This window comes from Triticum urartu, chromosome 3A, assembly GCF_056163025.1.
Source record: "Triticum urartu cultivar PI428250 chromosome 3A, HENAU_Tu73, whole genome shotgun sequence".
NCBI lineage: Eukaryota > Viridiplantae > Streptophyta > Magnoliopsida > Poales > Poaceae > Triticum > Triticum urartu.
Genome location: NC_141875.1, coordinates 730,191,351 through 730,200,322, shown reverse-complemented (window position 1 = coordinate 730,200,322; position 8,972 = coordinate 730,191,351). Strand labels below are relative to the sequence as shown.

Genomic DNA, 8,972 nt, shown 5'->3' with positions numbered 1-8,972 from the left:
GCCAGTTATGAGCATCCAATTAGAACTATGCCATGTGTGAACAAAATCAGCATAATGTCCTTTAAACCATAGAATTATCATAATGGCTATAGATTACGTAATGGTGACAACTGCATGGCTTCCCACAAGCCAGCTTAGAGAAACTCTAGCAGACCCCGCAAAACGCCCGGCCCGCAAAAATTCCGGCGAGTATGCGGGCTCGGGCCAATTTTGCATACTCGCCCGGCCCGCAAAATCTTTTGCCGCAGCCCGCAAACCGCACCCCCCGAGCGCTATAAGTGCGGTTCCGGGACCCTTTTGCGGGTCCAAACCCTATCCCCCGCCGCCGCGAGCCACCCGATTCCCCTTTCTCCTCTCCCAATTTCTCGCCGCCGGCGACCCTCCGCCCCACCTCCAGCCGCCATGTGGGGATGAATGTGGAGCTCTGGGCGCAGTTCCGGCAGCAGATCCGGCCGGGAGAGGGACCCGGAGCGCGAGCGGCGCGTACGGTCCGACGGCGCGAGGAAGCACGGCGCACGGAAGTGGACCAACTACGGGCTTTCTCCGCCGGCGAGCTTCGACCACCGCGAGACGGTGGAGTACGACCGCCGGCGCACGTCGTTCTCCTCCGAGCGTTCTTCGTACACCAGATCCTCCTCCTCCGTCGCCGCGGGCTTCCTCCCCGTGAAGAGGGAGTGCTCGGACAAGGAGGAGGAACCGGAGCCGCCGGCGCCGTTAGCCTTCGTCCCGGTGAAGGAGGAGCCTGCTCCGCTCTGCCGCCGCGGAGTCATCGGGCACAAGGACTACGTCGCGGAGTTCGACGCCGTCGCCGCCGCCATCGCCGAGCGGACCGTGCGTGAGGAGGAGGAGCGCCGGCGCCACGCCAAGGAGCTTGAAGCCCTCGAGTGGCGCCAGGCGGTCGCCGACAACGTCGCCGCCAACGAGAAGGCGGACAAGTGGCGCCGCATCCGCGCGGAGCAGGTGGAGAAGTACGTCGATCTCTGCAGCTCCGGCTAGTAGGATTGAGCGTCCGGCTTCTCTCTGGCGTCGTCCAGTTGCTGCGACCTCGCCGCTGTCAGATCCGCCCCTCTAGTACTAGTTTAACGTAGTATGTAGTATAACTATGCTTGTAGTTTGTGATGAACTATGTTGTATGCGATGAACAATGTAGTATGTGATGAACTATGTTCGTACAATTTCTCCCGCGAAACAATCTTTTCAAATTATGCAGGTTTAGATACGGGTTCTGCTCGGCCGCGTATGTTTTTGACCCGCAAAAACGATTTTCGTGAACCCGCAAACGCGTTTTGCGGGTCGTATTTTTGCGAGGTCTGCTAGAGTTGCTCTTACTAGGTTGTGGTAGTAATCCCGTGGAGAGAAATAAGTGATTTTTGCATGCAGGTGCTCGACAAAATGCCAAGCTGGGACTTTGCGTTCTGTATTGGAAAACCGGGTGATCAGAAATGAAAGATTGGATGAAGCGTATGCCTCTAGCAGGGACGCGTTGCATGTTATATAGGCAAAGAGGTTTACAATATTTGGTAGTTCGGTTGTGTTGGATTGATCCTCAAGAAAGATATACAAAGATGAGGATGAATCCTAACAACCACAACTACCGGTTACAGCAACCACGCAACACGCTAGCCTACCAGGCGTATATACGGTTTATATTTATACCGTATATACATGTTACAATGTATTCTAACATGCCCCCTCAATCATAACTTCACCAAGTTGAGATTGCTCTTAAAATTTTCCAATTTCTGCCATGATAAGGCCTTGGTAAACCCGTCAGCAACTTGATCACCTGTGGCTATAAACCGAATATCCAGTAGCTTGCTAGCTACTCTCTCTCGAACAAAATGATAGTCAACTACTATATGTTTAGTTCTTGCGTGAAACATTGGATTTGCTGACAAATATGTGGCACCAATGTTGTCACACCAAAGACAAGCAACTGGCGAATGAGCAACTCCAAGTTCACGCAGAAGAGTTTGGACCCAAATAATCTCAGTAGTTGCATTGGCTAATGATTTATACTCTGCCTCAGTACTTGACCTTGAAACAGTAGCTTGCTTACGTGCACTCCAAGAGATCAGGTTGGGACCAAAACACACACAGAAACCTCCTGTTGATCTTCTGTCCTCAGGACATCCTGCCCAATCAGCATCTGAGAAAGCACTAACAATGTTGCAAGCTGACTTAGTGAATTTTAGACCTGTACTCATGGTACCTTTAAGGTATCTCAAAATCCTTTTAACTGCTGTCATGTGTTGGGAGGTAGGAGAGTGCAAATACTGACAAACTTTGTTCACTGGAAAACAAATATCTGGTCTTGTCAATGTCAAATATTGCAAAGCACCTACCATACTTCTATACCTTGTTGACTCTTCGGGCCCCAAAGGTTCTCCTTGTTCCTTTGACAGTTTTTCAGATGTTGAGAGAGGCATGTTTGAAATCTTGCAGTTTGTCATACCTGCACGTTTCAATATATCCATGACATATTTTTCTTGGGTCAGAAGGATGCCATCTTTTACCTTCTTGAGTTCAATTCCCAAGAAATAATGTAGATCTCCTAGATCCTTCAAGGCAAAATCTCTTCTCAAATCTGCCAACAAAGCTACAGTTGCATCTTATGATGAGCTAGCAACAATTATATCATCAACATAGACCAACATAAACATAATAGTTTTTCCTCTTCTAAAAAAGAACAGAGAAGTATCCCCCCTTTATGGTTTAAAACCAAGTGCTTGAAGTTTGTCACACAACCTGGAGTACCATGCTCGAGGTGCCTGTTTTAGACCATACAACGCTTTGTCAAGTTTGCAGAGATGATTTTCCTTGCCTTTAATCTCATAGCCAGGTGGTTGTCTCATATAGACTTCTTCCTCTAGAACACCATGGAGGAACGCATTCTGAACATCCAATTGCCTGAGGCTCCAGTTACTGGATACTGCAACAGAAAGAACAAGTCTGATAGTAGCTGCTTTAACAACAGGACTAAAGGTATCTTCATAATCTATACCGTATCTCTGTTTGAAACCTTTTGCTACTAGCCTTGCCTTGTATCTGTCAATTTGACCATCTGCCTTTCTTTTAATCCTATAGACCCACCTACAATCAATGATATTTTTATTTTTTGTTGGTGGGACTAAATGCCAAGTCTTATTTTTTAATAAGAGCATCATACTCATCATTCATGGCCCTCTTCCAACTTGTACCATTCAAAGCTTCTTGCAAATTATGAGGTTCACCAGTAGTTATCAGACCACCAAAACGAGGTTTAAGCTTGTCATACCTAACTGTGCCATCTGTATGAATTTGAGGTCTTGAAATACCGTGTTGTGACCGTGTTCGCCGAGTTGGCACATCAGGAGCTGCAGGTGCATGCGGCACAGAAAATCTGCCGGAGGAGGGAGGATCCGCACGCGATCCCATGTCAGCGCGCGATCCCGTAGCAGATCTGTCGCTAGCGACAGAGGATCTCTCATCCTGTCAGGGCAGATCGACGTGGGAGCCCGTGCGCACGTCTCCCTCGCTTGGTTGGCCCACCTGGCGGCCCGCGAGAGGGGAGCCGGTTGGCCCACTTGACGATGCGCTGCCGGGAGATCCAGCGGGAGATCCAGCGCGCGCCACGCGTCGTTCCCGCGGCAGCGTCTGAGCACTCGAGGCAGATTCGCCCCCTGGTCCACCTGCGCCGCCTGCGCCCGCTGACGCTGCAGGCTCGGGATCGCTGCCCGCAGCACTTGAATCCTCCTCGTGTTCCGCAACATTTTCGTCTTGTTCTGGCTGCATAAAATCATGCACAAAAACTGGATTTTCTCCACTGTTAGCAACAGGATTAGGGCGAAAATTAGTTTGTTGATCAACTACAGGTTCGTCCCCATGATCAAGAGGTGCAAACTCGGGAAGTAAAAGGACTTCCGACCGGAGAGGGGTGCCTGCATTTGGATTTAGATTTGCAAAGGGAAAAACTGTCTCATCAAAAATAAAATCACGGGATATATATACTCATCCAGCAGCAACATCTGGGCATTTAAAACCTTTGTGAAGATTGCTGTAGCCAAGGAACACGCACTCTTTGGAACAAAATTAACCTTTTGGAATTATAAGGGCGAAGATTCGGCCAACATGCACATCCTAAGACCCGAAGAGAATGATAATTGCGTTGTTCTTGAAACAAACGTGTCAGAGGAGTTTCAAAATTAATCACTTTGCTAGGGGTGCGATTTATCAGATATGTGGCAGAGAGGAAAGCCTCATCCCAAAACTTCAAGGGCATGGAGGCATGGGCTAAGAGAGAGAGCCCTACATCAACAATATGTCGATGTTTTCTTTCTGCTGACCCGTTTTGCTGATGAGCATGGGGACAGGAGACATGGTGAGTGATTCCTAATTGATGAAAAAAGGAATTTAGGCGTTCATATTCGCCACCCCAGTCTGTTTGCATAGTGATTATTTTTTTATTAAACAACCTTTCAACAAGGGTTTGAAATTCATGAAAGACCTTAAACACTTTGGATTGGTGCTTAAGTAGATATATCCACGTGAATTTGCTGTAATCATCAATGAAAGACACATAATAGTTTTTCTTATTGATAGAATCACGGGCAGGCCCCCATACATGGGAGAAAAATTGCTCTAAAGGAGCTTTAGACACACTGTTTGAACTAGGATAAGGAAGTTGGTGACTTTTGACCATTTGGCATGCATCACAAACTCTTTCTTTATTCAACTCGCTACTAGAAAAAGGAATATCATTCTGGCTAAGAACATGACGCACTATGGTGGATGACGGATGCCCTAGCCGTCTATGCCGCCTATCAACAGGCAGTTTATTTGCACCAAACGCTTGTACGGGGATACGATGGCTAAAGGGAGCCGATGATACGGGGTAGATACCTTGTCTACACCTGCCACGCAGAAGGGTTTTCCTCGTTCCCTGTTCCTTGAAGAGAAAAAAAAAGTTGGTGAACTTCAAGGAAAGTATGATTATTAGTGGATAAGCGATGGCTGAGATAAGGTTTTTGGCGGCATCGGGCACATGCAAGATGTTCTTTAGATGAAGATCACGAGTAGGGGTACGAATGGTAGTGTGACCAATATGACTAATTTCCATACCTTCTCCGTTTGAAGTGTGAACTTGATCGTTGACGTGGTACTTGTTGTGGACGGTCAACTTGTCGAGCTCGCTGGTGATGTGATCGGTGGTGCCAGTGTCCAGATACCAGTTGGTACCTACTCCATAGGACGAGGTTGTGGTAGATCCGGCGCTCTTCTCGTTCTTGGTGTAGGAGATGTCGAAGCGCCGGTAGCATTCGAGGGCGGTGTGATTCGGCCTCTTGCAGATCTGGCAGACGACCTCAGGAAGGTCATCGGCTCCTCCGTTGCCGTTGCCGTTGTCGTGGCCTCCATTGCCACGGCCACCGCCTCCATTGCCACGGCCTCTGTTGCCGCGGCCACCTCCTCCATTGCCGCGGCCACCATTGCCACGGCCACCTCCACCGCGGCCAAAACCACCACGGCCATGAGAGATGGTATTTGCCGAGGACTGGGAGGAGTTGTTGCCACCTTCGAACATAGTAAGACGCTTTTCAAAACCGATAAACCGAGAGTAAAGTTCAGCTACCTTGATTGGTTCAGTCCTCGCGGCGCAGATGGACGAGACAAACGAGATGTAGTCGTAGTCTAGTCCGGCGAGGATGTAGGAGACCATGTCATCATCGTCGAGCGGCTTGCCTGCTGAAGCCATCTCGTCGCCCAGTGCTTTCATGCGCCCGATGTAGTCGGCGATGGTCGCGGTGCCCTTTTTGGTGGTGGAGAGGGCGATCCGCGTGTTGACGATGTTGGCCTGCATCTGGGAGAGGAACATCTCCCTGATGGCGGTCCATGCCGTGGCGGCCTTGGTGCAGTGGGCGACTTTGATCATCACAGGTGGCGAGATCGAGTTGAAGATGAAGCTCAGCACCTGCGAGTCTTGCGCCAGGGTGACAAGATACGCCGGGTTTGGCACATCTGTCGGCTTACCGTCTTTATCGTCAAGCATGGGCTCCGGGAACGGGTGATCAGGGTTGAGGTGATCAATCAGCTGCGCTCCGCGGATGGTGGCTAGGGCTTACGCGCGCCAGACAAGGTAGTTGCCCCGGTGCAGCTTGTCAGCGATGGGAATGAGGGCAAAAGTGGCGGCGGCGGAGCTGGAGCTAGCCATGACTAGGTTTGGATGTTGGAGAAGAAGTTGGCTTTGAATACCATGAAAGATTGGATGAAGCATATGCCTCTGGCAGGGACGTGTTGCATGTTATATAGGCAAAGAGGTTTACAAGATTTGGTAGTTCGGTTGTGTTGGATTGATCCTCAAGAAAGATATACAAAGATGAGGATGAATCCTAACAACCACAACTACCGGTTACAACAACCACGCAACACGCTAGCCTACCGGGCGTATATACGGTTTATATTTATACCGTATATATATGTTACAATGTATTCTAACAAGAAATACCTTTCCCTTCATATGATTTTCTTCCAGTACCAAGACATCTAAATTGTATCATGGTATTTTGTTATTTTATATTCCATCCGATGCATTATCATCTCAAGGCCATAAATATTTTATTACTTGGCTGCTTGATTGGCATGCATTAGTTTTGCACTTGGTCGTGTCAACATGGCAATGTCAAGCATTTGTTAACTGCTTATACACTAAAGGAAAACTCAAGTGCAAAGTCGCAGTAAACAAGTAAACAAATAAGACTGTACCACTCTAAATAAAAAATGTGAATCTAATAAGGATATAGAGTTTATTTTTCATGACTCACTATGAGCATTGGTCATGACTTTCTATTATTGCTAGACTCTCACTGTGACTGCTTATCTTGTATCATTACTTCATTAGTAAGTAAAATGTCATCTTTCAGTAACTGTGGCGAGAACTGGATGCGAGGCGACAAAATGCCAAGCTGGGACTTTGTGTTCGACACTGGAAGGTTTATATGAAATACCCTTCCTTTCATATGATTTTCTAAATAAAAAAATCATGGCCTGTCTCTAGCCAGCCAAGAAACTTCAAGTTTTCTCATGGCGTTTTGCCATTGTATTTTCTTTTCAATGCATTATCATCTCAAGGCCGTACAATAGTTCATTATTTGGCTGCTTGACTGTCATGCAATTAGTTTCGGACTTGCTTGTGTCTATTTGGCGATGTCAAGCATTTATTATAGCTGCATAAACACTAAAGAAAAAGTCAGGTACACAGTCACTGTAAATAAAATTATGCCACTCCAAAACAAGAAAAGTTTGTATGTGCTGCTCTAAGTGTTCTGCACGTTTTCCCCTTGAACAATCTAAGCAGATCTGCTAGTCTAAAACAAATAATGGCCTGCTAGTGACAGGTTGTTAGTAGTGTATTCTCTTCTGGATTTGACCAACCTTTCGTTGTTGCCATTGGCTAGTCCTAAGACTACAATAATAAAGCACACAACCTCAGTATAATGGCTAGTTCTAAGAGCAACTCCAATGCACCGAGCCAAACGGACACGTGCTTTGTCCGCGTTTTGTCCGTTTGGGTCGGCCGCCTGCTAGCCGTCTGCCCTCTTTTTGATTTGGGTCGCCAGTGCGTCCAACGCGTCGACCCATATTTATCCGTGTGACCGGCTTGGTGCTGTTTCTCAATAATATACACACATTTTGCATAGTTTCATAAGCAAACAAAAAAATAGCATAGTTCCACAACCCAAATAAATATATCATAATTTACAAGCCGAATAAAAAATAAATTGTTCAAAATACATTTAAAAAAAGATACATCTATTGGTTGCCAATATGAGCCCACATATGCTCAATCAAATCATCTTGCAGCTGAATGTGAGTTTCCCAATCACGCATTTGATGATGAAATTGGGTGAACTGTGCAAACGTTGATGCTCCTCCTCCATGCTCAGGTACAATATTGTCACCCTGAAACTGAAACCCTTGATCATAGATACGTTCTGGGCGCTCATCCTCTACGATCATATCGTGCATGATCACACAAGTAGCCATCACCTTCCACAACTTCTTGGTGCTCCAAGTTCTAGCAGGATACCAAACGATGCCCCATCGAGATTGCAGAACACCAAAGGCATGCTCGACATCCTTCCTAGCACTCTCTTACTCTTGGGCAAATCTTTTCCTCTTCTCTCTGATGGGGTTGGGAATTGTCTTCACAATAATGGTCCACTGAGGGTACATACCATCAGCTAGGTAGTATCCTTTGTTGTAGTTGTGGCCGTTCATGTTAACATTGACCGGCGGGCTGTTGCCTTCGGCAAGCCTTGCAACATGGGCGAGCGTTGAAGCACGTTGATATCATTGTGTGATCCGGCTATGCCAAAGAAAGAGTGCCAGATCCAAAGATCTTGTGAGGCCACGGCCTCAAGTATGACAGTGCAAGCCCCGACATGGCCCCTATACTGCCCTTGCCAAGCAGAAGGGCTGTTCTTCCACTCCCAGTGCATGCAGTCTATGCTGCCAAGCATCCCTGGGAAGCCCCTGCTGGCATTGGTCACCAACAAGTGGGTTTTATCTTCAGTAGTCGGCTCTCTCAAGTACTCAGGGCCAGGCAGTGCAATCACAGCCTTGCATAACCTGTATATGGACTCTAGGCACTTAGACTCGCTCATACGGACGTACTCATCAATGAGATCACCGGACACTCCATACGCAAATAAGGCCAAATTTTGTGCCAAGAATGGATCGGCGGACGGACGAAAAGCGAATGCGCGTTCGTTTGGGTCGACTTTTCTATCCGCGGCAACCCAAATGGATACGTGCAGACGAAATGGGTCGGCGCGTTGGAGTTGCTCTAAGACTACAATAATAAAGCATACAACGTCATTATTACCCCGAATAAGTAGCGCCTATGCTAGTCAAACAAAGATATAACAAGTCTGCTAGTCAAACAAATAGTACACCCCAAGTGACAGATTCTTAGCTCATATTCTGATCTGGATTTG

The 8,972-nt window shown here is 47.4% G+C and overlaps 1 pseudogene; it reads right to left on the bottom strand.

Annotated features, from left to right (window-relative positions):
• Positions 1 to 5,571: 5,571 nt before the first annotated feature.
• Positions 5,572 to 5,713, bottom strand: LOC125549688 (small nucleolar RNA Z247; annotated as a pseudogene).
• Between the last annotated feature and the right edge of the window lie 3,259 nt (positions 5,714 to 8,972).